Below are 19,458 nucleotides of genomic sequence, written 5' to 3'. Positions count from 1 at the left end.
TAACAGGCCAGATAAAAATCATACAGTAGGTATGCCAGGAAACCCAGAGAGCTGTTAAGAGCCCTGGGAATCCAGAGAGAGGCAGACATGCTTCTTTGGTCTATCACAAACATCATTTTTTCACAACCCAATTAGTAATGCTAAGTATCTCCTCTATGCTACACCTTTAGGGAATGGAATGCTCTGGCTCTTCCTGTGCAAGAGTTGATCACCTCCTTGGGGAAAGCAGAAGGATGCACTCCTAGAAATAAATAAGACAACAGGCTCTGGACAAGGCCCCTGGGCATGACCTTTAGCTACCCTGGTTACCACTGTATGACCAGCTACCTTCAGAAGGAAATGCTATATACCTCCCACATGGCCACTCTACATAGCAACAACCTGATTCCTGGCATTAAGGAAGAGTTTGCTCCTAGTGGTCAGGGCATTTGGGTTGAGAAGTGAGATGGCAGCAGCTGGCACCCCTTCTGTCCGTTCAGAGCTAGGGTAGACCATTTACCAAAAGGCTTTACTCCAGGCTTTACCATTCATCAAGAAGGCACAGACATCTCCCAGGAGAGGGTGGCTACTGTGCCTGGAGAGCCGGGTGCCTTGTAGTGAAAAACCATCTGAACAAATAAAAAGACAAGGCTAAGACAGGGTAGGTGGGAGCAGACACGGGCTGGCAGGGACATCTACCCTTGTATTGGATTAGAAGAGGTTGGCCATCTCCTGGGAGAGTGAGGTAGGTATTTCTTACAAAAAGCAAAGTCCCCCAGTTTCCTACAGGGCTATGAGCAAAAGTGCTGTTGATTATGTTAAGTACAATAACAGAGCACTTCAGTTCTCAGGAGAGCTTTTCATCTTCAAAGGGACTCCAGGATGGAGCATTACCGGTTGACATGAAAGTCTCTGGAGTTTCAGAACTGAAGTCTGAAGTCGTAGGGGCCCTAGCTGTGTGGGACAGGCAATGCCCAAGGAATTCTCTTGCTTCAGAGTGGGGAGCAGGTCAAGGCAGGGTTATGTGTCCAGAAACTGGCCCTTGCCTCCCTGAAATTGGAGAGGCAGGGGGATGGAGTGTCAGCCTCAGTCCAGTTCAACCAAGTCCTGCCCCCTATATTGGAGTTGCCAGATAAGTTCAGTTAAATTTGAATTTCAGATAAGCAAAAAGTTCACGGATGCACTAAACAATTATTTGTTGCACACACACACACACACACACACACACACACACACACACAGCCCCTGCGCAATCAGAGGCTGGACTTCCTACCCAGAGACTCCTACCTGAGAGCTCAGCGAGTCGGGACGTGTTCCCCCAAAGCCACAGGGAACAGGTGCTCTCCAGACCTGCCCAGACCCAGTCTCTATCCCACCCTCCTGTAGGAATGTGAGAAAGTCCTCCTTTCAGGGACTCAGGACTGGCCTGCTGGGCAGACAGTCCAGCCTTCCCAACTCCCTTATTTGCCTTGGATTTGGGGATGAAACAACCTCAGGGATGGAATGTCTCAAGCTTCCCTTCCCTCCCCTCTTTCCTTCTCTACACACTGATATGCACCCCACCACTCTGTAGCTTAAGGGAGAAGAAGCCCGTGGCCACCCACCCACCCCCATCGCCCTGAACTGCTGGAATAGAAATTCCTCTGTGACAAAACCCAGGGAGAAGTGGTCCCTGGGCTGAGATGAGCTTTCTGCCTAGGCGGTGGAATCCAGGCCACCAGGACGGGTCTGGGCCTGAGGTAGAAACGCCTCCGGTTTCCCAGGCTGGGCAGGAAGGGAAGACAATCTGGCACTTGCCACAGCGCAGAATAGCAACTGGGAGTTGGCCATGCCGGCTCTGAAACAGCGAAACTCTTGGGGCCTCCAGACATTGAAGCACTTAGAGGTTCCCCGGCCCCTAAACCTCCAGATCCAGCCCCTGGGTTCCGTCAGTCAGGGTCAAGGACAGAGCATCTTGCCTTCTTCACGCCCCCAGGACAGACAGATGGTCATGCACATTCACATCCTGGGATATTACTTCAGGCCCGTGGGCAAGATTAACATTCCAAAGCTTGGGTTCCCCTCCATGACCTAATGCAAAGGACACAGGGGCAGGCAGATGGGGCCTGGCCAGCTTCCTACTCACCATTTACCAGCTGGTAATTTATCCATTTACCTTGGATAAGACTCTTTTAAAGATGAAATTTAAGAAAAATCCCCCGATGGACTTGAAAATAAATCCATTTAAGGAAAATGAATGTGTGCAAGATGAACTGACTGGCCAGCAATGCAGTGCATGGGGTTCTGGCACAGAAAGCAGTGCACTGAGCCGTGACTGTGCCTTCAAATACAAGATTCCGGAAAGAGTCCAGAAATTGGTAAATTACTCTCAGAATTGTGGAGAGGAACAACAGCTTTCCCCTGTGAATTGTAATAGTTGGCAAAACATGCTAGTGTTTCCTTCTCTCCTTATCCTTTCTGAATAAATTGAAAGTGTATGAATATATGAATAAAATGTGACACAGTTCATGGGCATCATTCAAATCATTCCCTGCCAATTATGGGAGTCTGTTGAACACTGAACAACAAATGTTTCTTGACTGACTAAACTATTGTCTGATTTGATGAAGGGAGGAAGAGAGGAAGAAAGAGGGAAAGGAAGGAAGGATTGATTTTATGGCAACTGAGTAGATCTTAGCAGAAATCCTGACTCTGATTTTAGAAGCCTCAAACACTGATATTCTATTTCCCCAAATCCCCCTTCACTGGCTCTATTGTTTTCCCACCTCCTTTCCTTTCTTTCTTTTTGTAAAATTAATTTTTATTGGAGTATAGTTGCTTCACAATGTTGTGTTAGTTTCTGCTGTACAGCCCACCTGCTTTCATTTCTATGTATGCAGCAGCCATGAGCAGCTCTGCTAATAATGTTTGTAAAAGAGTGAACTAGATCAGAAAAAGCCTTGTAGCTACCTGGTACCCCTAGGGATTTAGTCATCCAGGATCCTGGACAGCAAGATCTGGTGGGTCCTTGTTTGGATTTGAAAGACCCAGAAGAAACTGCTACTGCTAGCAACTCACCGTTTTACAGATGTCACTGTGCTGGGGAGGGACAGGTGGTGAGTGGGCTGCCTCATCTCTGACTCCTAGGTCTGAATGAGATAAGAGAGGGAAAACAGTCTCAGAGAACGGCATCAGAAGTTTCCCAGGGGGGTTAAAATCAAGTGGAGCCACAAACAGGACATCTGAGCTGTCCCCACATCCTGGATAGGGGATAGGAGGTGGTGTAAGGGTCTGACGAAGAGCTGTTTCTACTCTTCTACTCTTAGTCTACCTTAATCCATCTTTCTTGCAAGACATTTTGTCTATTTCCAAGTTCAGAGATTTTTTTTTTTTTTTTTTTTTTTTTGCGGTACGCGGGCCTCTCACTGTTGTGGCTTCTCCCGTTGCGGAGCACAGGCTCCAGACGCGCAGGCTCAGCGGCCATGGCTCACGGGCCTAGGCGCTCTGCGGCATGTGGGATCTTCCCGGACCGGGGCACAAACCTGTGTCCCCTGCATCGGCAGGCGGACTCTCAACCACTGCGCCACCAGGGAAGCCCTAAGTTCAGAGATTTGAACTTGAACCTGAGTGTGGCCACTTCCCGTGTCATCTATTGTCCTCCATGAGCCTCAGTTTCCTCAAGCGTACAATACGAATACTAATAACTAACACATACATATACATTTAGCAAACATGTATGAACACCTACTGTGTGCCAGGCTCTGTGGCAAGCACTGAGAACACAGTGGAAGTAAGACAAAGTCCCTGTCCTCCTGGAGCTTACTTATACTCCAGGCAGAAGCCCCCAGAGGGCAGCTCCTATGCGGGGTTTTATATACAATTAAAATTTTATACGTAATCAAAATTTTTAAAAAACTTGTTGCAAACATATAAAAAATTGGAAGATTTTATATAAAAATCTAGATTTCCCAGTGGCAAAACTGGGCCTGTCTTTCTGTACAGCAACCATCAGCCAGAACTCTGGCTGCTTCCTTCACAAGGAATGCATGCTTTCCAAGCAGACACAGTCCTCAACATTCCCGGACACTCTTACCTTGTTAAAGCTTAAACAATATTTTTGTTTACTTGTTTGTTTACCTAAAACCCTTCAATGTTCCCTCACTGTAAATAGGAGAAAGCCTAGCTCTTTGATACGACATTCCATTCAAGGCCTTCCAGATCTGTTTCCTGCCTAATGCATCCCTATAAATGCTACACACCAGTAAACTGCAGTTTCCTGACCCTCCCATGTGGTACCTCTGAACCTGTGCAGTGCTATTTTCTTTGCCTAAAATGTCCTTTGTTTCTGTTTTTCTATCCAGATAATTAATATTGACATTTAAGGATCATCCTAAACACCTCCCTCTCCCTTTGTGCAGGCTTCCTGTGAGGAAATGCCCAGAGGGTCACATGGTCTGGAGACCCATAAAGATGCAAATGGTCCACTTGAGACCAAAAGGGAATCAAGTGTTCTTTATCTTATGGTTGGGCCCAGGGACCTTCCAATTGGTGGCAACTTGTAAAAAGCCTCAGCTTTCCCAATAAGTGGGGACAAAATATAAACATTAAATGAAATAATGTCTGTAAGTGAAATTAGACAATACTTTTTAAAAAATTGAATGGAATTATTGATGCTGGATAAGTAGCAGCTATTATTCCAGTTGTTATTATTATTCGAAGTGGAGGCCACTTCATCAAGGATGATAGGTCAGCCGCTGCAAAGTGTGTTCAGGGAAGAAGAGTCTGTTAGGGCTACAGGGTAGGTAGCAGAATAGTAAGAGATGTGATTGGACAAACAGAAGAGGGCCAGCAAGGGGCCTTCCAACTCATCTCCCTGCTTGGCCATTTTCTCCTTTCTCTTTATTTTAAACACAGCAGCCAGAGTGATCCTGCAAAACAAGTCACCCCACGTCACTTTTCTGCTCAAAACCCCTAGTGGCCCCCTATCTCTATCAGAGTAAAAGCTGCAGCTATTAGATCTCAGATCTCACATCCCAACCGTCTCCCCTCTCTCCTCACTCTGCCAGACACTGGGCCTCATTCTGACCTCCCTGCTCATCCTTTAAAGTGTGCTCTTACCTCAGGGCCTTTGCACTTGCCAGCCTCTCTTTCTGGACCCATATTCCCTCTGCTATCCCCAGGGTTCCCTCCTTCATTTTCTTAGATCTTTACTTGGATGTCTTCTTCTTGCTGGTTAGTCTATCTAAAATTTTACTTCTCCCTCGCCCCCTCCACTTCCTGACCTGTTGCCTTATTGCTCTTAGAACTTATCACCAACTAACATGCTTTACTTATCATACTTGTTTATCTTGGTTATTGTCTATCTCCCCCACTAGAATATAAGCACTATAAGAGCAGAAGTTTTTATCTGTTTCTCATGCTCACTGCTGTATCCCCAGCACCTAGAACAGAGCCTGACCCATCGTAGACATGCAATAAACATTTGTTGGATGAGTGAATCAAGTTTCTTGATTCAATAAACATTGGGAAATCACAGAATGTTTTTGACCAGAAGAGTAAACCGATCAGAGCTCACAAAGGGGCTTAGGATAGATTAGGGTAGGGGATAGGATGGGGCCACAATAGTAGAAGGATACACATGGGAAGGTTTAAACAGAGGGCTTCAGTAGGAATAAAAGAAAACAGTAGGAGGCAGTAAGTTTCACAAGGGCAGGGATTTTGTCTGGCATATAAGAGGCGCTGAATAAATATTTACTGAAGGATGAATGAAGGAATGATGCTTGTGTCTCATTGCTGCTTTACTTATTTGTTGCTTTACTTATTTCATTTAATCCTTCTGTCAGTCCTGAGAAATAGGCAGTATCCTCATGCATGAGTTGAGTAAACTGAGGCCCAGCCAGCTCACACAGCTAGGAATTGAAAGAGGGGAAATCTGAGACAACTTTTGACTAATTCCAAAGCACAGGTTGTTTTTCTGAGGACGTCAGCGCTGCCTCTATAAGTTACTTGTAGAACTAGGAATTGTTAGAACTAGAAGGTGATTGTGGGATTTGTTCAGCTCCTTCAGATAAAAGGGCTCAGGCTCAGACAGAGACGGTGACAAGCTCTGCTGTCACCAAGTACCAAAGAAAGATCTGACACCCAGGTCTCTCCTGAGTCCCAGGTGCTCTTGCTTCTTTCTTTTAAAAAAAAATACTTATAATAATATTTTTCTTAAATTTTATATATATCTGCTTTAAAAATTAAATAGTACTGAAAGCTTTCTAATCAAAATATCAGCCCTCCCCACTCCTTATTTTTGTTAACATAATATTTCACCTCCTAATATTTACTGTTGAAATCTTTCATCCATCTTATCTCCCCGCCTGTGCTTTTGTCCTCTTTTACCCTTGTGGGTTAAAATCTTTTTTTTTTTTATTCCTTCACTGTCATTTTACTGGAATGGCCTGGGGAGGGAGACACGATAAAACACATTTGGTCAATCAGTCTTACTGAACAGAAGTCCAGTTTTTTGTCTCACTGACCCCCAGTGATCCTGTGCCCCCAGATAACTCATTTTTCTGAAGTCAACACATTCTCCATTGCTCGTGGAGATCACCCTGACCCTAGCCCTGTGCCAGGAGCTCCTGACTTACAGGAGTTCCTATCTGGCCTGTGCCTTGCTGCCCTCAAGGACTTGACTGAGGCCTGGAGAGAATGATTTACAGGAGGAAACAAAATGCCGATAATAGCAGTGAGAAGCCCTCCCATCCACACAGCACTTGTCCAATTTCAGAGAGCTTTCATATCCACGATCTCATATCATAGCCATAGATAATCAAAGGATAGGTAGTTTGGTGCTGACCAAAGTCAAAATCAGGACCCTGCTCTGTCCCAACAGGGAAACATATTTGAAAACAGGACTATGAACCCTCACATTCATGGTACTTGTAACTTCTTGTTTGGCTCTTTTATCTGCAGGTCCAGGGACAACTTTCTTTGCCAGGGGAGATGGAAGTGGACTGTTAGATTGGTGCTGAAGGGAAGAAGTTTGGAGGGAGGGCCCCAGGTGGGCAGCGTACTTCCAATGGAGTTACTGAGCCTTCTTTTTCCTCCTCCTCCTCTTATACAGATCCAAGTTTGGAATAAAGAAAGCTGCTTCTCTGAGAACACTTACCAGTGCTCAGCTTGGTCCAAGGATAAGAAGAGAGTCAGAAACAAGTAATTCTGAACACGTTAGTGGAGAATTCTCCTAAAGTCCCAAGCCAAAGTCTGTTTCATTGTCTGGGTTGGAAAGTGAGATAGATTCATTTATGGATTTCTGCCAGCACTCTCAGGAAGAGGCTGGATGGCTTTGGGGTGTATACAGACATGTATGCATACATGTGGTGGAGGAGACTGTCTGATTTGAGGCATCTAGGAGGAGACAGATGTGTGGGTGCACACACACCTTCCCCAGAATCTTCCCAAATCAGTAGCTGAGGTGTCGGAGCTTTCATAATTAGAGAGTCATACCTTTGGATTATTTATGGCTCCCTGTCAACATATCTTGAACACATGTGCCCTTGTTACCACTTATATTATCACATAAATTTCAAAACTCAAACTTCCCCAGCATCTGATCTGTATCCTCAAATTGTGCTCCTTCCCCACCTTCCCATTCCTGCTCTGTTGAGAATCTCAGATAGACTCCTGTTTACTTTCTGTGGTTTGTATTAGGACATAGTTTGTCTTTTCAAATACATCACTATATGTCAAATAAGCTCTTTCTAATCATGTACACCGTAATATTTGCAAGGGACTAAAACACATCAATTTGTATAATTCCATGAGTTCATAATGATACTGAAAATTAAAAAAAAAACTTGATTGGTCAACATTAGAAGATCCAGTGAATTGACTCCTTGTGTTGAAAATTAGTAAATGAAAGGAGAGAATCAAGCATTTCTTCTGCTTTTCCTATACAAACAGTACCACTGGGTAAGCAAAATTTAGGGGAAGGAAAAGCTTGCTTTCATAGAAATAGTCCAGCAAGTAAGTGAAGAAGAAATGATAGAATTAGAATATCACCTCATGATAGAATTAGAATGTGACCTCTAATGAATTAACGAATTTAGACATTGACTACCAATGACTGGTAACATCACAAAATGAAAGGCAACCAGACGGTATACGCCTCCTGATGGAAGTATAAAATATCAGTTATAATGAAGTCTGATCAAAGTTCTAAATCCCACAATGTATTCGCGAGAAACACAGAGAACAGCAGAACATGTTCAACTAACAGTGTAAAAAAAAAAAAAAGACGACATTTATGAGACAAGCAGAAATCTGAATACTGACTGGTTACATGATGATATTAAATAATTGTTATCATCTTTTTTTTAGGTGAAATAGTGCCATTGTAGCTATGTTAAAGAAAGAACCCTTATCTTTTAGATATTTAGAAATAAATATTTACAGATAAAATAATACAATGTCTGGGATTTGCTTCAAAAATAATGCAGGGGCGGGAGTTAGGGGTAGTGGGTGGGCATACCTTGCATTGAAGCCGAGGGATGGGAACATGGGAGTGTATTATACTGTTTTGTCTACTTTTGTATATACTTGAAATTTTCCAAAGAAAAAGTTTTTAATAAAGAGAAACTAACACTTCTCTGAATATTCTGACCATCTTGTCTTAAGGGACAGCCACCCCCTCCCACCCCTTGAGATCGTTATCCTAGGGAGTCTCCCCGAATTGAAAATACCCAAGTAACATTAATTCATCAGCCTCTCTTTACAAACTAGTATAAAAGATTATTTCCTGGATTGTTTTTACCCCTGAAAATACTGAGTCCCTGAGGGCAAAGGGCAAAGAAAACCCTGCAGGAGGGAAAAGGAAGGGCTGAGCGTGAGAAGAAGAAAGGGAAGAACAAATTTTGCCTTTATTACAATTTTCCCAGGGCCTTCACTAGTTGGCACATGCATCTTCTTTGTGTGGGTTTTACTAAGAGAACTTTCAGTGGAGGCATGAAAAATATGTTTAAATTGCGAACCCTCAGGTTAAAATTTCACAAAGCATCCCCTTTTATGTTGTCAAAGGCTAATATAAATATTTTCAGAAGCGGGCTTAGTGAGCCAATGATGAGAGCACTTGGGTGGAGCTAGGGCACAGTTGTGTCTGAACCTGGGAACAGTCTAGACCTGTCCATAGGACTACAATGACATGGAAAGCAGGAGAGAGTAAAGAGTCACATCAAGTGCTCAAGAGTATAGCTTTTTATAGCAGATCTCTGGAAGAACACCAAGAAACTGGTTGCCTCTGGGGAGGGAAGCTGGGGCACTTGGAATAGGGTGGGAGGAGAAAAACCATTGTATGACTTTATTGTCATAGCCAGGTTATACTGTGGTTAGTGCCTTAGTATGTATGATGAGATTTGCAAGCAGCCTTTTGTTTACGTAAGTGACTGTACTTTTTATGTGGCAATGAGACAGAAGTCAGATGTGTGTTTGTTTCTGGGTTCCTTGGCTGGGCCGTCTGCTGGCACCACCTGCTGTTTGCATATTTTCTTGATCCTCCCTCCCCTTGCCTCCCTCCCCACCCTAAGCTCCCAGAATCTAATTAGGAGTAGATGGTCCCCAGAAGGACAAAACTAGGATTTGAATAGTTGTAGTGCGACTTCTATAGGTGTGACATGGTATTGGAGAAAGGTCCAATTCTCTCACAGACGCTCCTCTAATAGCAGAGGCAGTGAACACTATCTTTGATGGCTCCTATTTTACCTTACATATTCAGGTGAATTCTGTGGTTTATGATTGACATTGTAAGTTACTATTAGAAACAAAGTGTCTCTGTGTTTATCCTGTGGTTTTTGTTTTGTTTTTTTTTTGCGGTACGCGGGCCTCTCACTGTCGTGGCCTCTCCCGTTGCGGAGCCCAGGCTCCGGACGCGCAGGCTCACGGGCTTAGCCGCTCCGCGGCATGTGGGATCTTCCCAGACCTGGGGCACGAACCCGTGTCCCCTGCATCGGCAGGCAGACTCCCAACCACTGCGCCACCAGGGAAGCACTATCCTGTGGTTTTTAAGTATCCCTGCACACTCTGCCTGTCTCTAGAGTATTAAGTCCAGTTGCGCTGTTTTTTCCCTCTTTATTTATTGAGGTTATTATTTACTTGCATTAAAATGTACCAATTTTAAAGGTACAGTTTGATTAATTTTGGTAATTGTATACAAGGTGTAACCACCACCACGATCCAGATATAGAAAAGTGACTTACCCTTTAAAAGTTTTCCATCCCAATTTGCCCCAATTCAGTTTTGAGACACTTTATTTTTACTGCTTTCTCTAACATCGACTCTCCGGGTGATTTAGGAAAGTCACTTTACCTCTCTGGATGTGTTTTTGCTTTTATAACATGAAAAATGCCAGAACAGATGTGTTACCAAGGGCCCTTGCAATACTTTCAGAAAATGAGGGGGTAGGGTAAGGGCGGGAATCTCAGCCTTGCGTCCTCATTCTTCACATAGCACACGCATGTGGCAGATCCTAGTGGGAAAAGCCTGTGGTCGCATCAGAGAGAATTAGGTTTCCATCTCCTCTCTTGCTAGTGTGTATGTAACCTTTTGTAAGCATCAGCTTTCTCATCTCCAGTATCAGGCTTATTAACAAGGCCTATTTGTGTACTGTTGTGAGGATGAAATGAGATGCACCGGCAGCCTTAAATGTTAGTTGGTATTTGTATTATGGCGTAATAGAAAGGCACTGCATTCAACCATCTCAGTTACTACACGTTTATGCAGGCTGATTCTCACAGCCAAAACAGACGCACAAAGTACACCCACCCATTTACCCACCTGGGGAAGCCCGAAGCCTCCCTGCCTGCCTTCCTTACGGGGCTCAGAGAAAAGCTGCGCATGCGTGCACGTGCTTCCAAAGAGCCTCGCTAGGGGGCGGAATGGGAAACAGGAAGTTCTAACGCCTGTCGTACAAGCGCGACGTAAAGCGGGTCTGCTTTATGGCACCCTGCTTCCGCCGTAAAGCGCCGTTGGCAATCCCGCGTGAGTGGGTTGACGAGACGACTGCCAGGTGAAAAACGCGATTCTTGGAGGTTGGCTGACTTGACGTCTTCCCCATGGGCAAACGCGGGAGCCGGAGCCGGAGCCGGAGCCGGAGCCGGAGCCGGAGCCGGAGCCAGCTGCTCAACTCCCTAACTAAAAAGCAGAAGAAGCATCTAAGGGATTTCGGCGAGGAGCATCCCTTCTATGACAGGTATGGAGAGGCAAGGCTGGGACCGGCGCTGCCGGCGTCCTTTCCCGGTGGGAGCCCGCGTGTCCCCGCGTTTGGTCCGCCGGTGCCCCGGGGGTAGTGACAGGGCGGCTCCCGCCGCGTCCCACGCTGCCCCGGCGCCGGCCTAGCTCGCCCAGGGATCCTGGCGGCTTCCCACCTGAGATGGGGTTCTTCGCCGATCTTCCTACCCTTTGTTGAGCCTGTAGTTTTATGCTAGACGGCACGCCTCCTGTGTGGCGACTGGGCAGAGATTTTATAAGCTTGTGTTCATTTTATATGTTTTTAAAGAATTGCTTGGGGGCTTTCCTGGTGGCGCAGTGGTTAAGAATCCGCCTGCCAACGGAGGGGACAGGGCTTCGAGCCCTGGTCCGGGAAGATCCCACATGCCGCGGTGCAAGTAAGCCCGTGCGCCACAACTATTGAGCCTGCACTCTCGAGCCCGCGAGCCACAACTACTGAGCCAGGGTGGTGCAACTACTGATGCCCGCGAGCCTAGAGCCCCTGCTCCGCAACAAGAGAAGCCACCTCTCGCCGCAACTAGAGAAAGCCCGGGCGCAGCAACGAAGACCCATAGCAGGCAAAAATAAATAAATTAAATAAGTTAAAACAAATAAAAAAAGAATTGCTTGGGACCCTCGACATCACCTATCTATTCAATGACCATGAGGAAACTAATGTTTGGGTAGTTGTGGGTTCCTCTATAAGTGTCCAGACTCTCAGTTATGATCTTAGTGCTCATCCCACCCCTTTGGGCTGCTTTATCAACAGTTAGAGGGATAGTCTACTTAAGAAATTTGCTAGAAAAGGTGAACCCCGAGGGCTTTTATTTGCCAAAATTTCCCATCTTTTGGATGAGAGCCTGTTACTGTGTGACTGTAGTATTTGTCATGTGGTCTTGTTAGACTTTTTCATTCGTCTCTTATTATCTATTTGGCATATCCTTCCAAAACCTGTCCAAATGCATATGGAGTTTTTACTTGACAATAGATATAATGTATTTATAACGGTATAGTCTGCCATGTTCATTTAAAGTTGTATCATTAGACTTTTCCTAATTGCTACATACTAGTAGTTAAAGTTTAACATTGCCTGTTTCTTCTCAGGGTTTCCAGAAAGGAAGCAAAACCACAGACTTGTCAACTGGTAATGCTTTATACCTCCTTTATGATAGTAGATTCTGGACTGTTACTTTTAAGGTTATATATGGTAATAAAGTTTGGCTACATTTCCACCCTCTTTGATTTTAGATGTAAGCTATATTTTAGTAATATTGCTTAGTTTTAAGTGCAAATGTCTGTTAAAATGCCATTGTGATAACTAATAGAGTATGAAACTGTCCTGAGAGATTAGCCTGTTAGAACCTGTTAAGGAGGCTTACCAGAGGGCTCTTGGTGAATCCTAAGAGGGAATGTCATGTTTGCTTAACATAAAATAGAGTGCAAAATCATCAAAGGTCTTATTTCATTACCACAGACTCAGAAATAAAGTACACTTTTTTGTTGTAAGTTTTCCTATTGCTCCTTTAAAGGTGCCAAATGTCTGACACATAGGTTAGATCGCCTTATAGCCTAAAGCTCCATGTGTTTAGTTTGCTGTCTTCCCATGTGGAACATTAGCAGTTCAAAGAAGAGGAAGCGCTTCTAGAATCATAGCTAGATTCGCTGTTTTAAACAAATTTGGTGCTAGGTTTGGTTGAATAGATAGGATTGCATATTTGCAGAAAAGCTAGTTTTTATTTAGAAAAGTCTGAACTTGGTTCCACTGTGGGCTTGATGGTAGTCGTGGGGTAGCAATAAGAACAGTATAATTTTTGTTTTTAAAATCCCCACTTTCCTTTCAGTCAGAGAGTTTATAGATACTTCAAGTTCTGAAAGTGAAGCATAGAGTGAACCAGAACAAGTTTCTGGTTACAACAGACTACTTGCCACATTAAAGGATGTCTCCAAGGAAGATGAGGAGGAGGAAGAGGAAGAAGACAGTGTTATAGATGAGACAGAAATGAATCTTGAAGATGGCGATAGTGACATCATTGTGGAGGAAGAGATGGCAGTAGAGTCTACTGACATGCAGAAGAGTGAGTGTCTTTGATGTGGGTTTATCATCTTTGCAGGGACCACAGACAGATTGCCCCAGGGGCAGGGTGCCTCGTACCACAGAGCTGGGTGAAAGCACATGGATTCAAAGCAGAGATTCTTAACATTGTTGGGCTCTGTGATATCTTCAAGAATCTGATGAAAACACAGGACCCTCTGGCCATAAAAATGCAGAAATGACATTTTTGCTTATGATTTCCAGGATTTCATCAATCCTACTTCAAATTCCCCTGATTGGGAGGAAAGGGAACATAATTCTGTTTTTGTAATGGTCTCAATTTATGAAAGAGATTATTGTTCCTGCCTTAGAGGAACCAAGTTTAATGGAAGATAGACATAAAATATACAAAACTTTTCAAGCATCAAATCTGAATGGAGCCGATAAATATAAGGTGTTAAAGAGATGCAAAGTGGTCACATGCTGCCAGGGTGAATGAGGGGGGGCTTCAGAGAAGAGCTGGGATTGAAAGCGTAAAGGAACTCTGTCTCACTCAGACATCTAGGGGACCATTTTTAAAAAAATTATTATTAATTTATTTATTTTTGGCTGCATCGTGTCTTTGTTGCAGTGCGCCGGCTTCTCACTGTGGTGGCTTCTCTTGTTGTGGAGCATGGGCTCTAGGCACGTGGGCTTCGGTAGTTGTGGCACACGGGCTCAGTAGTTGTGGCTCACGGGCTCTAGAGCACAGGCTCTGTAGTTGTGGCGCACGGGCTTAGTTGCTCGGCGGCATGTGGGATCTTCCCAGACTAGGGCTTGAAACCACGTCCCCTGCATTAGCAGGCGAATTCTTAACCACTGTGCCACCAGGGAAGTCCCCATAGGTGACTTTTTAATTTAACTTTAAAATCAACTTTATTGAAGTATGAATTACATTCCACAAGGTGTACACATTTTAAGCATGTAATTTGATAAGTTTTGACAAATGTGTATATCTATATTGTCATCGCCAAAGTCAAGATACAGAACACTTCCGATACCTGCAAAAAGTTCCTTCTTGTCCTTTTACAGTCAGTTTCCCAGGCCTGGCATCAGGCAACCACTGACATGCTTTCTTTCACTATGTATTAGTGTCTCCTATCCTAGAAATTCATATGAATGGAAGCATACAATAAGTACCCTTTTGCACGTGGCTTCTTTGGCTCCTCATGTTGTTGTGACTCATCCATGTAGCTCATATTAGTAATTCATTTCTTTTTATTACTGGAATAGTAGTCCGTTGTCTGAATATATCTGGGTAACTTTTTATATTCTATTATCTTAATGCCTACTTGCCTTACTGTATTTTTTTCTATACTTTAAGGTGTCACACACCATTCTTAGTATTTTCATTCATCACTTGTACTCGGATAAAAAACTCGTTGCCTCAGACTTAGGGATTGTTTTAATTTTGTTGGTTTTCCAGTTTTCTTTCATGTTTTAGGTTTTTAAAAATGAAAAGTTTGGCTTTTTAAATTATAAAAGTAATATATATTTACTGTAAAAATTTAAGAGGGTAATATAGTTAACGTATATCTCCTCCACCCTGGGATGAACACCTTTAACATTTTATAGAACCTTCCAGACTACTTTTTTATGGATATATGAGTGAATATATATTTGTGTGTATGTGCATAATGGCCTCATACATTTCTGTAAGTTACTTTTTTCTTTAATAATATAACGTGTGTAACTGTGGGTTACTGCAGCTAGAACCCTGGTGTCCAAACTCCCAGGCCAAATCTCCTTCTACTACATTACACTACCATGGGGAGGTTTAAAAAAGAAAGGGAAAGTATGAAGGGTGATTTTTCCATAAATTAAATCAACTTTAAAAGGCGCATTTGGAGAGTCAGAGAGTACTGATATTGTTAGAAAGAAGAAAGGTTTAAAAGCTGGTTAAATCTCATTTTAAAAAAATCCATATGTACCACATTGTAAAAAAGAGAAGGAAGACGGCATTCATGATTACTGGGCTGGCAGGGTAGGGGACAGTTGCATGCTGGGGGTGGCTCTCGTACTGGCTCTTCCACTCTTCACACTTGTGCTCGGCCAGGGCCAGGGACCGCTGAGGGAGATCAGAGGAGAGGGTGGTGCCTTGGGGGTTCCAGGGAGTTGTGCAGCTGGCTCCCTTGCCACCCAGACTGCCCCAGGGTTCCCAGCCCAAAGGATTATGGAGCATCCCCACACCTGTTTTCTCTGCAGTTGCTGTTCTGCACGCATTTTCTCCTCCAGCACTTTCTGCAGTGTCTCCTTGGCCTTCTGCTCATAGCTGTTTTTCTGGTCTTCCATCTGTAATAGCAACTTATTCATTCCCCAAGAAGTGTATTTCTGTAAATTTGAGGCAATTCAACACATACACATTGACCTACTGTGTGCTAAAGCCTGAGCAGGGATACAGACATGAAAAGAAATTGGTCCTTGTCCACAGGGCAGAGATGTCAGTAATCTGGTGGACCTTCTTCCAGGCTGGAGGCAGGCAGGGAGAGTCCCTCAGGTGATGTGAGAGGTGAGTGGGGATAAAAAAGTGCCCTGGGCATGCTGGGCATTCTCCCCTAGGCCTTCCACAGGCATTTGAAATCCGACATTTCCAAAGGGGAATCATCCTTCTAAACCTGCTCCTATCTCAGTGGCCAGCATCACCACCCACCCAGTCTCCCAAACCCTAAACCAGGGAATCATCCTTGATTTCTCTCTCACCTTCTTCAAGGAATCAGTTCATCATCAAGCTTTGTCAAGTCAGCGTCTTTAACAGCTCATTCATTACCTGTATCGTCTATCCCTACTGCCACCTCCTTAGTTCAGACCCTAGTAACACTATTATATGGATTATATAGAGACTATGTATTATCTTCATGCCTTGCCTCCCTTCAAACCCTTTTCAGTCCTGCAGCTAGAGGGTTCTTTCTAAAACTTAAATCTGATCACATCACAACCTGCTTAAATCTCTCAGTGGTTCTCAGTGTTCTAAGAATCAGGTCCAAACTCCTTGGCATGGTTCCTACTTACAAGCCCAGACTTTCATCTCATGCTGCCTCCACGCAAGCTGAACTGCTTGTAGGTCCCCTAAGCACTGTGCTTTTCAGCCTCTGCCTTTGCCCATAAAGCTTCTGCTAAGAGTATCGTGACCCACGCTTCTCACCTGGTTAACTTCTACCCATGTTCAAGATTCAGCCCTAGAATCATAAATTCTGATAAACTTGGCCAACCATACCTACCCCCGACTCTTTATGGATTAGGCAGTTTTACTGGTGTTCACATAGTATCTGTATTTCTGATCTATTGACTCATCTGTCTCCTTTAAGGGATTGTAAACTCCTTTGGGGCAGGGAGCATTTTTAAAAAAATAAAATTATTTTTGTAGGCTTGGGGATCTGAACAATATTCAGTAAAGTCAAGTTTTAAAAATGAATACATTTGTATTTTTAGAATTTCTCCTGGCTTCAAGGTCAAAAAGAAAAAGACACAAGAGCAGCTTTGCAAATTCACTGGGGGTCTTGCCTTTCCAGTGCTTTTCATTTTTATGCCCTGTGATTTTGGGGAAAGCAGGAGCCTTTTACTGTCGATTCTGGGTTACCCAACTGGGTAAGAGATAGTCTAGATAATGCAAATTTAGAGTTCAATATCAAATCATTTCCACTTAGCTTTGGAGTCATCTGAAAATTTGGATTTAAATGTTGAGTGGGTCTTATGTTCTTGGAATTGTCATTAGAAACCAGATACAGGAGTTACTGGTTGAGATCATACATGGTTATGTCCAGGTTATTGGACTTAACCATGCTGGTCACTGACCAGCTTTATCTCCCATTGAAAACGAGTAGACTGGCATTCTGGATTCTATGTCAGTCTCTTATGAGCTTGGTTGGCATTACTGAAAAAATAAAAGTTGTGGATCCGCAAACCTATAGACTATATAGGCTATGTTCCCCTGCAGAATTCTAACTACATGGCCACCTTATCTTCCTAACATCAAGTGGGAGCGGTCTGGCCGGTCCATCTCGTTCTCTTGATCTTGAGTCCTCTGCAAAAGACAGCCCCCTTTTCTGCACCAGCACGTACGTCACAGCCCTGAAGAAAGTGTAGACATCTGAGATACGTTAACAGTGGGGGAGGGCTGATATCCCGTGAACAGACACATAAATGCCTTTTAGACCTGGAAATTGAAAACCAGAGAGGCGGGGCCACACTGGTCTTGGCCCAGGCCACCAGCCACTGGTGTCCCCAGCAAAATGTTCCCAATGTGGGAGTTTGAGGAAGCAGGGAAAGGCAGGTGGTGTGAGTTTATTAGGACTTGAGGCCCTCAGCCTCGCACTGAGGCAAGCTGAACCCCCAGAGCATGCTTCCTGCCCTCCTATGGGCTGCTACTCCTAAAGGTACTTGGTTTCAACAGTTATTTGTGCATCAGATTAAAGACTGAAGGGAGAGGGAACAGCAAGCCTAAATTCTTCATATCATACGCCACCTCCCTTTCTCTTCTTATTATATAAGCAATTCATGTGAAAAACAAATAAGGCAAGCAAAACAAAACAAAATTACCTGAAATCTTGCTATCCAAAAGCTACCATTAGTATTTTGGTGTATACTTGTTCCAGATTTTTCTTTATTTTCAACCCTTCATTAAGGCCATTGTAGTCTTGATAGATGATGCTGGCACAAGCACTTGAGATGAGGCTCCTCTTTTTAAAATACTGTATTTGCATTTGGCTTAATTTGTCTCAGGCCCTGCCTTGCCTGGTCCCCAGCGTGGTGTTTTCTGCTGCAGTCTCTGTAAATTGGAGTTGGGGTGATGGGGCGGTCAGGCAGGGCTGTGTGTATCTGTGTCTGTATGAGGGAGGGCGGGCACACTTTCCAGTGTTTCTGGGCAACAAGCAGGCACTCACTGCAGTTTCCTATCCCTCAGGCCTGGGCTGTGGAGACAGGGGAAGTACCAGGAAGGGGTGGACGACCCCGACGCAGCTAAATGGAAGGCCCAGCTCCGCTGTGCGCTCAACAAGAGCAGGGAATTCAACCTGATGTACGACGGCACCAAGGAGGTGCCCATGAACCCAGTGAAGATATATCAAGTGTGTGACATCCCCCAGCCCCAGGGCTCTATCATTAACCCAGGTGAGGCCCCAGCTGCTGGGGAGAAGGTGGACAGTGTGCCAGGTTCCGGGCCGGACCCTTAAAGCGATAGTCGACTTGAAAGTCGCCTCGCTTACAAAGTTGAAGACTGGTAAATAAAGCAAGAAATGCTGTCCCTAGAAAGAACCCAGAGAACAAAAGATATAAACTCAGCACTGTCTTCCTGCCCACCCAGTGGAACAGTAAAGCATTAGAAAGAAGAGGGGGTATTGAGTTCTATAAAAAATAACTTCTCTTGGGACTCAACACTGAGAAGAGAGGCCAGGTAGTTTAGAAGAAGGAGGGCTTAAAACTTAGAAGGTCTGAGTTATAAACCTCGGTCTTTCCATTTCACTACTTGTGGGACATTGAATCAAGTCATTCAACGTTTTGAGCCTCAGCTTCTTCCACTATAAAATCTGGGTTCTCATCTTTCCTGCGTATTTCAAAGGCTGTTCTAAGAATCAATTGACGTGACATTATGAAGGCTGTTAAGTTCTCTTTATAAATGATGGGTAAGTGATCATTTAATTTGTATGGTATTTTTCCTAGGAGAATACCACCTGATCCCTATATTTACTCAATGTTTAGCCAGTTCCGACTAAGAGCCAGATAATTTAGACTTGACCTCCAGTGAATCTAGTGAGGCTCTGCCATGAGGGAAGGGTCTGTCTTCACAGTAAGCTTATAAAGGAGAGAAGCTGTGCTCCTTGGGTCCTTAGAAGGGATGCGAATGTGTAGCAAGGGGTTTAGAGTAGGAATTAAAAGATTGCTAGGAGAAGGGAGTAGGGTCTGCAGCTCCTGGATAGGGGAGGGGATGAGAGCTTGCACTGGGGCTCCGTAGGAGGAGCTGGGAGTGGGGTGAACACCCTTGGTTCCCACTCTTTGGCATTGAGGGTGCACACTGAACCCAAGGAACCTGTGTGCTGGCAGTGCCTAGCTTGAACAGTGGGTCAGCTGCAGGGATGACAGTGCAACGTGAGCGCCTCACTTTTGACCTTTGTGTGTGTGTGTGTGTGTTTCTCAGGTAGGATCCACTGGATCTGCTCCTTGGGATGAGAAAGATAATGATGTGGATG

The 19,458-nt window shown here is 44.3% G+C and overlaps 1 long non-coding RNA gene and 2 pseudogenes across 3 annotated transcripts in view; 2 read left to right on the top strand and 1 right to left on the bottom strand.

Moving 5' to 3' along the window:
• Positions 1 to 19,458, bottom strand: part of LOC307055613 (centrosomal protein of 78 kDa-like) — a 591,539-nt pseudogene that overhangs the window by 339,877 nt on the left and 232,204 nt on the right. The window lies entirely within an intron of this gene.
• LOC307056583 (centrosomal protein of 78 kDa-like) overlaps positions 1 to 19,458 on the top strand; it is a 170,850-nt pseudogene that overhangs the window by 106,019 nt on the left and 45,373 nt on the right. The gene's annotated exons all lie outside the window — the stretch shown is intronic.
• Positions 10,978 to 18,629, top strand: LOC307056541. The gene is made up of 4 exons (XR_013811023.1): positions 10,978 to 11,188; positions 11,495 to 12,349; positions 13,047 to 13,280; positions 18,177 to 18,629. It is a non-coding gene; the product is annotated as an uncharacterized lncRNA (long non-coding RNA).

Source organism: Hyperoodon ampullatus (assembly GCF_949752795.1).
Source record: "Hyperoodon ampullatus genome assembly, chromosome: 7".
NCBI lineage: Eukaryota > Metazoa > Chordata > Mammalia > Artiodactyla > Ziphiidae > Hyperoodon > Hyperoodon ampullatus.
Note: the sequence above shows the minus strand (reverse complement) of the source record. Positions and strands in the feature narration are given on the sequence as shown.